The 13,579-nt window shown below is 43.8% G+C and overlaps 1 protein-coding gene across 5 annotated transcripts in view; it reads right to left on the bottom strand.

The window, feature by feature from the left end:
- Positions 1 to 13,579, bottom strand: part of ltbp1 (latent transforming growth factor beta binding protein 1) — a 368,337-nt gene that overhangs the window by 336,604 nt on the left and 18,154 nt on the right. The window lies entirely within an intron of this gene.

Raw genomic sequence — 13,579 nt, 5'->3', positions numbered from 1 at the left:
AGCACTTGGGCTACATATCAAAAGCAAGATGCAAAACTATATTTTTGCATCTTGTCACATTTCATAGCTTTTGTTCATTGTGCCACAGGCTAAACTCTGTGTATAATTTATATCATAGAACCATTGAATGATTCCACCACAGAAGGACGCCATTCAGCCTGTTGTGTCCGTGCTGGCTCTCTGCAAAAGCAACACACCTCATCCCACTCCCCTGCCTTTTTGCCGTAGCCCTGCAAATTTTTTCTTCAGATAACTATCCAGTTCTCTTTTGAATGCCTTGATTGAATCTGCCTCCACCACCCTTTCAGGCAGTGCATTCCAGATTCTAACCATTCGTTGCGTAAAAAAGTTTTTCCTCATGTCACCGTTGCTTCTTTTGCCAATCACCTTAAATTGTTGTCTCTGGTTCTGGATCCTTTGGCCAATGGGAACAGTTTCTCCCTATCCACTCTGTCCAGACCCCTCATGATGTTGAACACCGCTATCAAATCGCCTCTTAATCTTCACTTCTCCAAGGAGAACAGGCCCAGCCTCTCCAACCAATCCACGTAGTTGAAGTTCCTCATCCCTGGAACCATTCTCGTGAATCTTTTCTGCACTCTCTTGAATGTCTTAACATCCTTCCAAAAGAATGGTGGCCGGAACTAGATACCATACTCCAGTTGAGGCCAAACCAATGTTTTATACAGGGTTATCATAACTTCCTGGTTTTTGTAATCTATGCCCCTATTTATAAAGCCCAGGATTCCATATGCTTTATTAACCACTTTCTCAACCTGCCCTGCAACCTTCATTAATTGTTGCACATATACCTCTAGGTCCCTCTGCTCCAACACCCACTTTACAATTGTACCTTTTGATTTTTATTGCCTCCCCTCATTCTTCCTACCAAAATGAATCATTGCAGACTTTTCTTCATTAAATTTCATCTACCACTTGTCCACCCATTCTATCAACCTGTCTATGTCCTCTTGAAGTTTATTACTATACTCCTCACAGTTCATAATACTTCTAAGTTTTGTGTTATCCACAAATTTTGAAATTGTGCCCTGTACACCCACATCTAAGTCATTAATATGTATCAAGAAGATCAAAAGATCCCAACACCGGCCCCTGAGGAACCCCACTATATATCGTCCCCCAGTCCAAAACACAACCATTCACACCTACTCTCTGTTTCCTGTAACTCAGCCAATTTCGCATCCATTCTGCTGCTGTCCCTTTTATTGCACAGGCTATAATTTTGCTGACAAGCCTATTATGTGACACTTTATCAAATGCCTTTTGGAGTCCATGCACAGCACATCAACCACATGACCCTTATCAACCCTCCCTGCTACCTCATCAAAAAACTTAAGCAAGTTTGTTAAACATGATTTACCCTCAACAAATCCATGCTTGTTTTCATTAATGAATCCACATTTGTCCAAGTGGCTGTTAATTTTGTCCCAATTATTGTTTCTAATAGCTTTCCCACCACCAACGTTAAACTGACTGCCCTGTCATTGCTGGGCTGGTCCTTACACCCTTTTTTGAACAAGGGTGTAACATCTGCAATTCTCCAGTCCTCTGGCACCACAACTGTATCTAAGGAGGGTTGGAAGATTATGACCAGTGCCTCTGCAATTTCCACCCTTACTTCCCTCAGTATCCTTGGATGCATCTCATCTGGTCCTGGTGACTTATCAACTTTAAGTATAGCCTGTCTATCCAATAGCTACTCTTTATCAATTTTTAATCCGACCAGTGTCTCAATTACTTCGTCTTTCATCATAACTTTGGCAGCATCTTCTTCTATGGTAAAGACATATGCAAAGTATTCATTTAAGACTCAACCCTGCCCTCTGCCTACGTGCATAAGTCCCCTTTTAGGTCCCTAATCAGCTCCACGTCTCCTTTTACCACCCTTTTACTATTTATATGCCCATAGAAGACTTTTAGATTTCCTTTTTTGTTAGCTGCAAGGCTCTTCTCATATTCTCTCTTTGTTTCTCTTATTTGCTTTTTCACTTTCCCACTGAACCTTTAATATTCAGCCTGGCTCTCAATTGTATTATTCACCTGACATCTGTCATATTCACCTTTTTCTGTTTCGTCTTACTGTCTACCTCTTACATTATCCAGGGAGCTCTGGATCTATTTGCCCGACCTTTTCATCTCAGGGGAATGTACCTGGACTGCATCCGAGCTATTTCCTCTTTAAAAACTGCCCATTGCTTAGTGACAGTTTTGCCTTCCAATCTTTGATTCCAATTCTTACTACATTGACGTTGGCCCTCCCCCAGTTAATTATCTGTACTCTATTGCTGCTTGTCCTTTTCCATAGCTAACCTAGACCTCATCATGCTATGGTCACTGTTTGTTAAATGTTCCCCTCCTGTCACTTGATTCACTTGACCCACCTAATTCCCCAGATCCAGAAAATTCTCCTCATTCGTTAGACTGAAAACATACTGATATAGAAAATTCTCCTGAACACACTCCAGAACCTCTTGCCCCTCTCTGCTCTGTACACTATTACTATCCCAATTTATATTCAGAAAATTAAAGTCCCCCATTATAACTGTTCTATAATTCTTGCACCTCTCAGTAATTTCCTTGCAAATTTGTTCCTGTAGATCCTCCCCACTATTTGTGGGCCTATAGAATACACCCAGCAAAGTAGTGGTACTTCTATTGTTTCTCAGCTCTAACCAAATAGATTCTATCCTTGACTTCAGCGCTGTAATATTCTCCTTAATCAATACAGCTGCCCCTCCTCACAAGAACACAAGAAATAAGAGCAGAAGTAGACCATCTGGCCCATCGAGCCTGCTCCGCCATTTGATACAATCATGGCTGATCTTGGGCTTCAATTCCACTTTCCTGCCCACTCCCCATATCCCTTGATTCCCTGTGAGACCAAAAATCTATCTATCCCAGCCTTAGATGTATTCAATGATAGAGCATCCACAACCCTCTGGGGTAGAGAATTCCAAAGATTCACAACCCTTTGAGTGAAGTAATTTCTCCTCATCTCAGTCCTGAATGATCAGCCCCTTATCCTGAGACAGTGTCCCCGTGTTCTAGATTCTCTGACCACTGGGAACAATCTCTCAGCTTCTACCCTTCCAGAATCTTGTATGTCATAATTAGATCGCCTCTCATTCTTCTAAACTCCAGAGAATAAAGGCCCAATTTACTCAGCCTCTCATCATAGGTCAACCCCCTCATCCCAGGGACCAATTTAGTAAAGCTTTGCTGCACTGCCTCCAGTGCAAGTATATCCTTTCTTAATGTGGAGACCAAAACTGCTCACAGTATTCCAGGAATACCTTGTATTCAGGAATATTTAGTATCCAGTCCAGTCCTTTTTTGAGCCAGGTCTCCTTTATCACCATAATATCATATTTCCACCTGGCTATCTGTGCCTGCAGCTCACCAACCTGATTTACCACACTCCACGCATTCATATGCACAGTAAATCTGTTTTAGACCTTATTACATTCCCTCTTACACTGACCCCACCTAATACCTTACTATTTCTACTCTAGTGCTAGCTGTCTCTCCCAATTCTCTGTGCACCTTGGTATTCCTCTCTAAATTTACTTCCTGACTCCCACACCCCTGCCAAGCTAGTTTAAATCCTCCCCAATAGCACTCGAAAATCACACTCCAAGGACATCGGTCCAGCCTGTACCGGTCCTATCTCTCCAGAACCAATCCCAATGTCCCAGGAATCTAAAACCCTTCCTCCTGCACCATTTCTCCAGCCACGCATTCATCTGCTCTATCCTTCTATTTCTATACTCACTGGCGTGTAATTGGAGTTTACTACCTTTGAGATCTTGCTTTCTAGTTTCTTCTCTAGCTCCCTAAACTCTACCGGCAGGTCCTCATCCCTCTTTCTACCCATGTTGTTGATACCAAGATGGACCACGACTACTGGTTGCTCACTCTCCCCACTCAAGGTGCTCTCTGTGACATCCTTGATCTTGGCACCAGGGAAGCAACAGACCATCCTGGATTCACATCTGCGGCCGCAGGAACGCCTGATTGTTGAATGTTGAATGTTTGCTGAATGGAATACTGGTTGGCGAGTGAGATGCACTCAGGGGACTCCTGCACTATCTACCTGGTCCTTCTTGACTGCCATTCCCTCTCTGCTTACATACCCTTAAGCTGCGGGATGACCACCGTTATCCTACATCTATAGATATGCTATCCACAAAACTCTTAGCCTCAAGGATGCACCGCAGTCATGTCAGTTGCTGCTCAAGCTCCAAAACCCTGAGCTCGAGCTGCTGCAGCTGACATTTCCTGTGCATGTGATTGTCCAGGACACGTGAAAGGTCCTGGAGTTCCCACATGGAACAGGATGTGCACTCCATGGGTCCGAGCTGCTGTACCATCCCTCTATTGATTAGACTATTAAACTTACTACTTAAAAGAAAAGACTCACCGGCTACTCCTAATCAGCTGCTTTTTCTATTCTGACATCACTTTATTTTGTAGGGCGGTTAATTGAAATGCTAATTTATATTAAAGTGGTGCTTTTAAATTACATCATGTTTTCATGGGGAATGGATTCACGGAGAAGCCACATGCAGCAGCCTCTGGTACAAACAGGGGATCGGTTTATTAACAAGCTCTTCTAAGTGAAACAGTTATCCTAAATGATCTGAGACAATAGATGCTTTGTTGTCTCGTTTCAGACGCTTCGAAAGTCATTCACACTTGGAATGTTAGGGGGAATGGACGTCATGCACAAAGGTCAGGGGAAAGTTGACACTAGCCAGTGAGAGGGAGGGTGCGGCAGCCAGCTAATCGTCAACTCCACTGGCCAACTCCTGGACGAGGAAGGAAGCGGAGATCAAGTCTCAAGTTCTTGTACACATGGGCAACAAAGAGAAAGAGAAAATATACATTCATGCTCAGTTGTGAAGCCAGCTGCGAAAAGTGAACAATTAAAATTCAGCCGACCAGATTCCAGCTGACCTGAAAGAGAAATGACAGCGTTTGGCCCACTAATGGTGATAGCGTAGCATTTGATATGTTACAGGAATCATTAATGGAAGTTAGCAGCCTAAAATTGCTGCTTTCTTCGAGCAAGTGTATGTTGTAAGATAACCCAGCTTCTTGACAATACATTAAGTAGAATTACGTGGGATTTACAGTACTGAAACAGGCCATTTGGCCCAGCTAGTCTATGTTGGTGTTTATGCTCCACAAAAGCCTCCTCCCACCCCTCTTCAACTAACCATATCAGTATATCCTTCTATCCTCCCTTATGTGTTTAGCTAGCTTCCCCTTAAATGCATCTATGTTATTGGCCTCAACCACTCCTACGGTAGCAAGTTCCGCATGGGTAAAGAATTTTCTTCTGAGTTCCCTATTGGATTTAATAGCGACTGTCTTATATTTATAGCTCCCAATTTTGGTCTCCCCCACAACATGGACCTTGTTTCACTTGCGTATTCATCAGTTATGTCTCTCAGAAGATAGGAGAAGCACACATGATGATGCTTGCCTCGGATTACAAGCCATACAACAAGTGGACCTATCTCATTGTTACATCCCCTATCTCAAATCATACATCTAGATATCGGGTAGCTAAATTCAGAGAGAATGTCTAGGACAGATCTGAAGTTAGTAGCAGTCTCAATTATTTAAATGGCTGAAGAAAAATGCTTTACCACATCCTACATTTTAACCTAACTGCTTTTCAGCGAGATGTAGAGACTGTGTGGCTGACTCAACTGTGAGCATTTAGTTAACAATAATGTCGCATTACCCTGCAAATGTAACGAAAGATCAGTAACATCGTTTTTGATTCTTCTCTTTTTCATGGAAATAAGCAATTCTCCACACTAAAGTCCAGAGTCTCAGTAACATCTGTGCTGTAAATCCACCAGCTATGCTTGGTTTGAAAGCAGTATTCTTTTTGCAGTAACCAAAGATAACAGACCTCAATATTCACCATTCAGACACCTGCTAGGAATAGCAATCAAACAATCTGACATGCCATTGAAGCAGTTCTTTAATGTCTTGTATCTCAATTTTATTCCATTTCCTGACAGTCGGTGAATGAACAGGAAATGTTTGCAGACATACATCTGGGGTTCATTTGCGAAAGTATATACAAACCCGCAGCCAACATGCTGCTTATGAAACAAGGCATACATTTCGCCATAAAAACAACAGTTTGCTTTGCAGTAAAACATCATAATTTTCCATTTCCAGCAGGTGTGGTTAAGGCCATGAAGGTTTTTTTAATCGTTCATGGGATGTGGGTGTAGCTGGCCAGGCCAGCACATATTGCCCATCCCTAATTGCCCTTGAGAAAATGGTGGTGAGCTGCCTTCTTGAATCGCTGCAGTTCATGTGGAGTAGGTACACCTACAATGTTGTTAGGAAGGGAGTTCCAGAATTTTGACCCGGCGACAATGAAGGAATGGTGATATAGTTCCAAGTCAGGATGGCATGGGGCTTGAAGGTGCCCCATGCATCTGCTGCCCTTGTCCTTCTTGTTGGTGGAGGTTGCAGGTTTGGAAGGTGCTGTCGAAGGAGCCTTGGTGCATTGCTGCAGTGCATCTTGTACAAGGTACACATTGCTGCCACTGTACGGTGGTAGAGGGAGTGAATGTTTGTGGATGGAGTGCCAATCAAGCAGGCTGCTTTGTCCTGGATGGCGTCAAGCTTCTTGAGTGTTGTTGGAGCTGCACCCATCCAGGCAAGTGGAGAGTATTACATCACACTCCTGACTTGTGCCTTGTAGATGGTGGACAGGATTTGGGGAACCAGGAGATGAGTTACTCGCCACAGGATTCCTAGCCTCTGACTTGCTCTTGTAGCCACGGTATTTATATGCCTACTCCAGTTCAGTTTCTGGTCAATGGTAACCCCCAGGATGTTGATAATGGGGGATTCAGCGATCTTAATGCCATTGAATGTCAAGGGGAGATGGTTAGATTCTCTCTTGTTTGAGATAGTCATTGCCTGGCACTTGTGTGGCTTGAATGTTACTTGCCACTTATCAGCCTAAGCCTGGATACTGTTCAGATCTTGCTGCATTTCTACACGTACTGTTTCAGTATCTGAGGTGTCGCGAATGGTGCTGAACATTGTACAATCACCAGCCAACATCCCCACTTCTGACCTTATGACTGAAGGAAGGTCATTGATGAAGCAACTGAAGATGGTTGGGCCTAGGGCACTACCCTGAGGAATTCCTGCAGTGATGTCCTGGAACTCAAATGATTGACCTCCAACAACCACAACCATCTTCTTTTGTGCCAGGTATAACTTCAACCAGCGGAGGGTTTTCCCCCTGATTCCCACTGACTCCTGTTTTGCTAGGGCTCCTTGAAGCCATACTTGGTCAAATGCTGCCTTGATGTCAAGGGCAGTCACTCTCACCTCACCTCTTGAGTTCAGCTCTTTTGTCCATGTTTGAACCAAACAAAAAAACCTACATATAAAAGTTCAAAGTTTGTCAATCACACTTCAGGCATCTTGCGTTGTACATGGGCCTATTTTAAGTGTTACGTTTGCCGGAATCCTCGTCTGCCGCCGCCAAGGTCGGTCGCGGGTGAAGGATGCGATGCCGGCCCACGCCTGCCGAATGTCACTGAGCTGCCGCAATCTTCTGTGTGGTGGCTCATTCGAACAGCCATGGAGGCCTGCCCCCCCCACCGCGCACCGTCACCTCCACCCCCCCCCACAGCCCGATCACGCAGAGGGGGCGGCCTGTCCGTCCCCCAAAACCCCGCACAGAAAATCTTACCTGCTCCCCCTTCCCCCCCCAGTGTGGTGCCTCGTTTCCCCAGATGGTGATCCAAAGGCGCGGGAGTGCTGGCCGGCAGCACGTGGATTGCACCAGGACGGCGTGATTACCATTAATTCAGGTATGTAAATTTATTTCAATATTTAAATGGAGGGCCCATTGCCAAGTGACGGGGTTTCTGCCACGAGGCCTCGCCACCGCCAAGAGGATCGGCCGGGCCCTCAGGCTCCGGGGTCGGCGGCAGGACTCACCCGGAGGGATCTTCAAGCACAACCCCCCTCCCCCGCCACAGACCTTGACGCCTGGGGGAGAACTAAATTCAGCCCATTCTTTTAATAGGTTAAAATTTCAGGATTGTTCATCTTTTCTGGGGAAGAGCTGGGGCTTTACAAATACCTGCCGACACTGGGTGCAGTAGAATAGTCACTGGACTAGTCATCCAGAGGCCTGGGTAACTCATCTGAGGGATGCTAGTTCAACTCTCAGCATGGCAGTTTGTGAATTCTGCTCAGTTAATTAAATAAATCTGGAATAAAATGGTGACCATGGTTGTTACCAAGTTGTTGTGAAAACCCAACTAGTTCATTAATGTCCTTTAGGGAGTAGCAACATCTCCCGATAAAAGCAGGGTGATTTCTCCAGCAAAATGCAATGAGTGGAGGAAACCAGATCTGGCCTATATGTGGCTCCAGACCTACAGTAAAGTGGTTGACTCTTAATTCCCTGTGAAATGGCCTGGCAAGCTACAAAGGTGGCTCACCACTGTCTTTTCAAGGGCAATTAGAGATGGCCAATTAATGCAGGCCTTTCTAGTGATGCCCACATCCTGTGAATGAATAAATTAACAGAAAATACCCTCCGATCGATCTATGAACTGACCTATTTACAGAAATTGGGCCGATTACCCTTAAAGGGAGAAAGCAGAACACATCATTACAAAACAACACTTTGTGCATCAGCGGGCAGACTCCTGTCCTGAAAAGCAAAGGTGTTCTCCGACTTACTGTAGGTAACATCACAGGATAGTCAGTAATTTAAATAAAAATGAAGTCATCGCGCGTATATAAAAAGAACAGAGGACCTTGCATGGCATTGCTCTGGATTTGGGGTACAGTGCTCAGGTTTAGCTGCAAACCTTCCCATAATTGAGCGCTCATTGTGGGAATGCAAGACATTGTAGTCACTCCAAAATTGCTGGGGTCAACTAAAGCAGACCAAATTGCTTCTTCATTTCTGGTTTCGAGTTAGAATGCCTGACTTACACCTTTTGTGAGTTTCTTTTTCACAAAATGGGGCATTTGGAGAGTGGCAGGCACATGCTAAACGCAAGACTTCTGTAGATATGCTAATTATAGATTGTGCTGTACTATCCTGTATTTTATTATTTGGGCTCAGAATGACAGTGGTTGTTGTCAAATTCCATTCCAGATTTGCTGAAGTAGCAATGGTTTTGTGGTGCAACCTATCCAAAGGCACTGTCCATCGACATCATTGTGCCAGGTAACGAGTTGAAGGTGGGACAGGATTTACGGCACAATTCACAGCAAATACTGTACAGCAAATGGTCTATTTACTCATCAAACAGCTTTTATTTAAATAGCACACTGCAGCAAATAGTCTACAGAATCTATTTAAAAATACAAACTACAGCAAATGGAACTCGTGACTGAAACTGCAGCAATATCTCCCAATAAAAGCAGGGTGATTTCTCCAGCAAAATGCAGTGAGTGGAGGATAGTCACTTATGACAAATTATGTGCGTGAAATCCTTTGCAGACACTTACAGGTTTGATTGGCAGGGGAATTAGCCAATCATCTTTATTCTGGCTGGAAACACAGGCGTCACTATCTGCAGCCCATTTTCTACTCAAACCAACTTCTGTAAAAATGTGAACAGGAGGAATTCTCCACCCACTCAGCTGAAAATTGCTTGGCAATTTTGAACCACTGTTTTTCTTCCTTGTTTAACGTTTACTTTGCTTCAAAGAATTCCAGGATTAAGCCAATTAGGAGAACCTCATCTTTCTAAGTATCTTATTCACAAGTTCAAAGTCTTTATTTGACTGCTCACACATCTGTTTTCGCGCAGTAATAAAATATGAAAGTATTATGTTTTGTTTCCTTATGCGCTCAACAAAGTGATGGATGCTTTTGATGGGCAATGGAACATGTTTCACCTCCCCTGCTGTCCCAACCCCCACACGTCACACCCATTAATAACAGATCTAAGAGCAAGCAAGCACTGAACCAACAGTGTATTGCAGCTTCAGATCAGTGGACTGTTATGCTGCAGAATCAGATTTCCATTATGCACATCATCTATTCTTCTAAGTCAAACTGGTAAAACTGCTAGGCAGAGTGTCAAAGGGAAATGAAAACAAAATTGAGCTCTGTTGGCACTATTTCGAAGAAGAGCAGCAGAGTTCTCCCTGGTGTCCTGGCCAATATTTATCCCTCAACCAATTATCGCTAAAACAGATGATTTGGTCATTATCGCATTGCTGTCTGTGGGAGCTTACTGTGCACAAATTGGCTGCCACATTTCCTACATTACAACTTCAGTGGCTGTAAAGCACCTCAGGACATCCAGAGGTCGTGAAAGGAGCTATATAAATGCAAGTCTTTATATTTATGTGTGTATAGATTTAAGATTGATGATTGTCTCAATCTTTCTTTCTATGAAATCTTTAACTTTATGTTTAAATTGCTTGAATCTCTAGTTTGAAGTATTCAGATCTAGCCATTACTACAAGGCTACTCAGATAAGGCAGCATTAAATGAGTTGCAGCCCATTTGACTTTCACAAGATCTCAGTTTCCCCATAAGCTGGGTTGCTAAATCACATTCAACTATGTTCTGCTTCTGGTGTTACTCGTGAAGCTCTCGTTACATGTTGGACCAGTGAGATCCTGCTGCCAGAGCAGGTGGGGAACCACGCAGAGTGCAACCACATAAAGCAGATCTCCTGCATGAGAATGGGCCACAAGGAAGCTGCTGGAATTTCAAGGCAGACAGTGTTCATTTTGTGATGGAAGGCAAACGCACATTGCATAAAAATCATTAAAATCTTTCCTGCACCCCACCTCACTCCCAATCATACCAAATACCACTTCTCAAAGGAGACATCTGACCAATAGGCAAGCTGCTTACAAAACTCTGACACGCAAGCACAGGTTTTCTGATTGGGCCTCTAATCGGGGCCTTAGGCCACCTGACCATTCGGGTGCTGACCTGATTATGTAAGTGAAATTGAGCCTGGACAATATGGACAAGTTGCAGGCCCATACTTGGCTTGGCAATGAGTGCTCAACAGAGGGGGGAACAGGCCTCAAGGCTGCTTATTACTGGTGATCCAAATAAGTGGCTTTATACAAGGGCAAAAATGTTGGTAGCCTTTACAAAGACTTTGACTCTTTTAATGCATATTTCAGCCTCTGCAAATGCTGTCAGTGTACCAAAAATGGCTGGCAACTTTGGCCAAGGGGTGAGATGCAGCAAAAGACAGAAACAGGTGGCCTCGATATTAACTCCCCCATGACAGGCAGGAGAGGGCAGGGTAAAAATGGAAAAATGGGGAACACAGCCCCAGCCCATCTCTGACAGGAAATGCTGGTGTGAGGATAGCACTGGGTGAATGTAGTCTACCTCAGACAGATACATATGCATGGTCAGGGGCAAAGGTAGCTTTTAAAAGACCAGATTTGAATCTTATCACATGTTCAGAATATGTAAATATTATAATAATAAGCACTTACGAATATAGAAATTTGCAAACATTTAGGTGGCTTCTGTCCTTTGAAGAGGTCAAACCTACACATTAATTCATCTGAAAAACATCTATCCACTTTAACCTTATTTGGTCAAACGAAGATCCAGTACATCACACTGTGTCCCAGAGCGTTCCAGAGAGAACACTTTCAGTGTCTGAGCAGAATGTTTCAAGGAAGCAATGACGGATGGTGATCAGTAGACATGGCTTCTCAGAGTTTTGAAGGTTCACTGCATATCTTTTCTTTTTAAGAGAACAGCAGAAATTCCTGAATCAGTGGACACAAGAAATAGCAGTAGACCATATGGCCCAATCTATGATTGTCCATGATGTTCATAATAAGGATTCTGTCCAGCTCTAGAAAATAACAGTAGGTTGCTGCTATTTTCTATGATACCTCCTTTTGCCTCCCTCTGTCTATGCACAGGAATTTTCCAGTAATAAACATGCGTCTTTAAATTAGGGCTTAACTACTCTTTTCCGCACTACTGATGTAAAACAATCAAGGCCCCATAAAGGTGCAAAGAAAGTTCACTATTAATAGATTAAGTACGAACATGTGCTCACTCATATAACCTGAAATTTCCCTCACCAGATGTGGGTTTAATTTTTATGTACTGTAAAACAGGTCCAGAAATTATGGGGAAACTGGCAACAAGCGGCTGCTTCTCACAAATAATAGTAATAGTTATTCTAACCTTTAGAAACTGCTGGCACTGCTGATGGTCAGTGCTCCTCTCTCTGACTCCTAGCTGAGGCAATTTTGTACCTGGGGTTTGCTTCATGCAGAACACTGCGTGAGGGGCAGTGGGGGGGTGGGGGGGGGGAGTGTAGGGGGAGTCCATGAGCTGGCTCACATTTGGTTAAAGCCAGCTGCCTCATCTCAATATCAGATTGCAGAAAATGAACAACTTGAGTGGCCAATTCTTGCAGCGGGGGTGGGGGGGGGAAGGGAGCCAGCTTAGAATGTAAACGCAGGGAGCCAGCACTCAAAAGACACCAGGCTCCTGAACAAACCGACCGGCGTAAAAACATCTCTTCACTGGGTTGCTGTGAAAATCGCCTAACAAAACACAATAAAGAAACTGAGTGGAGGCAAGGCAATAAAGGAGTGTGGATAGATTCCTTTATTACATGCACCCCATGTATGACACAAACATCACCTAGCAGGTTAAAGACTAGACAGCGAGGTCTGAAAATAAAAGCTCCAACTCAAGTTGTACATATGTGGGTAAGAAACTTCCTTTTCTTGCTGCAGAGTTTCGCAGCACAACAAACAAATGCACACATATATCACCTCCCCAATCCCTGGAGTCAGGGAGTCAGTTAATACTCAGGGGCCAGCTTACAATCCACCTCTGCATTTTTATGAGGAAGCACATATTATGGTTTTAATATATTGCACACCAATTACATTCATGATGGATAACTCACACTGACTAATAGCGTTCAATTACATATATGCGGTATGAGGCCAGTACAAGGGAGCAGATTTCCTCTGGGGAATAAACAATTGCCATGTTGACCGTGCAGGCTGCCCGATACACCCAGTTTAAGTCAACAGCTCAAATGGAATCTAATCACCACTGAAAACGGCTCCTTCCACTAGGAAACGCACTGTTTACTATGGCATTTTGCCTCAATTACCTTGGTCACATTCCAGTCCTGAGTCCCAGAGAGATCAAGCCTACAAATCTCAAAGCAACTCAGGAATTCTCCACCAAGCCATTTGTTAACTTGTGTTAAAAATGGAATACCCATTTAGGTGAGACTATCCAGACTCCAGGACTGTCAGTTTATAAAGCATGTCGACAAAACCCCCCACCCACCCACTCCCGATCCCAGTATTGCTTAAGCCAAGCCAACAAACTCAGTAACAGACATCAGATTTTTTCCTTTGGCCCAGTCATGCCCAATTCATATTTATGACAGTTGCGTTTAAAGTGAATAATGTACAACCAGTGCAGGGTAACGTCAGTAGATATTCAATACTCCAACCAAATTGGGAAGAGAGCTCAGACTGGAGTTGGGGCCCTGTAATTCTG

Source organism: Heterodontus francisci, chromosome 13 (genome assembly GCF_036365525.1).
Source record: "Heterodontus francisci isolate sHetFra1 chromosome 13, sHetFra1.hap1, whole genome shotgun sequence".
In the NCBI taxonomy this organism is placed as follows: domain Eukaryota; kingdom Metazoa; phylum Chordata; class Chondrichthyes; order Heterodontiformes; family Heterodontidae; genus Heterodontus; species Heterodontus francisci.
This window is presented reverse-complemented; position numbering and strand designations above follow the sequence as displayed.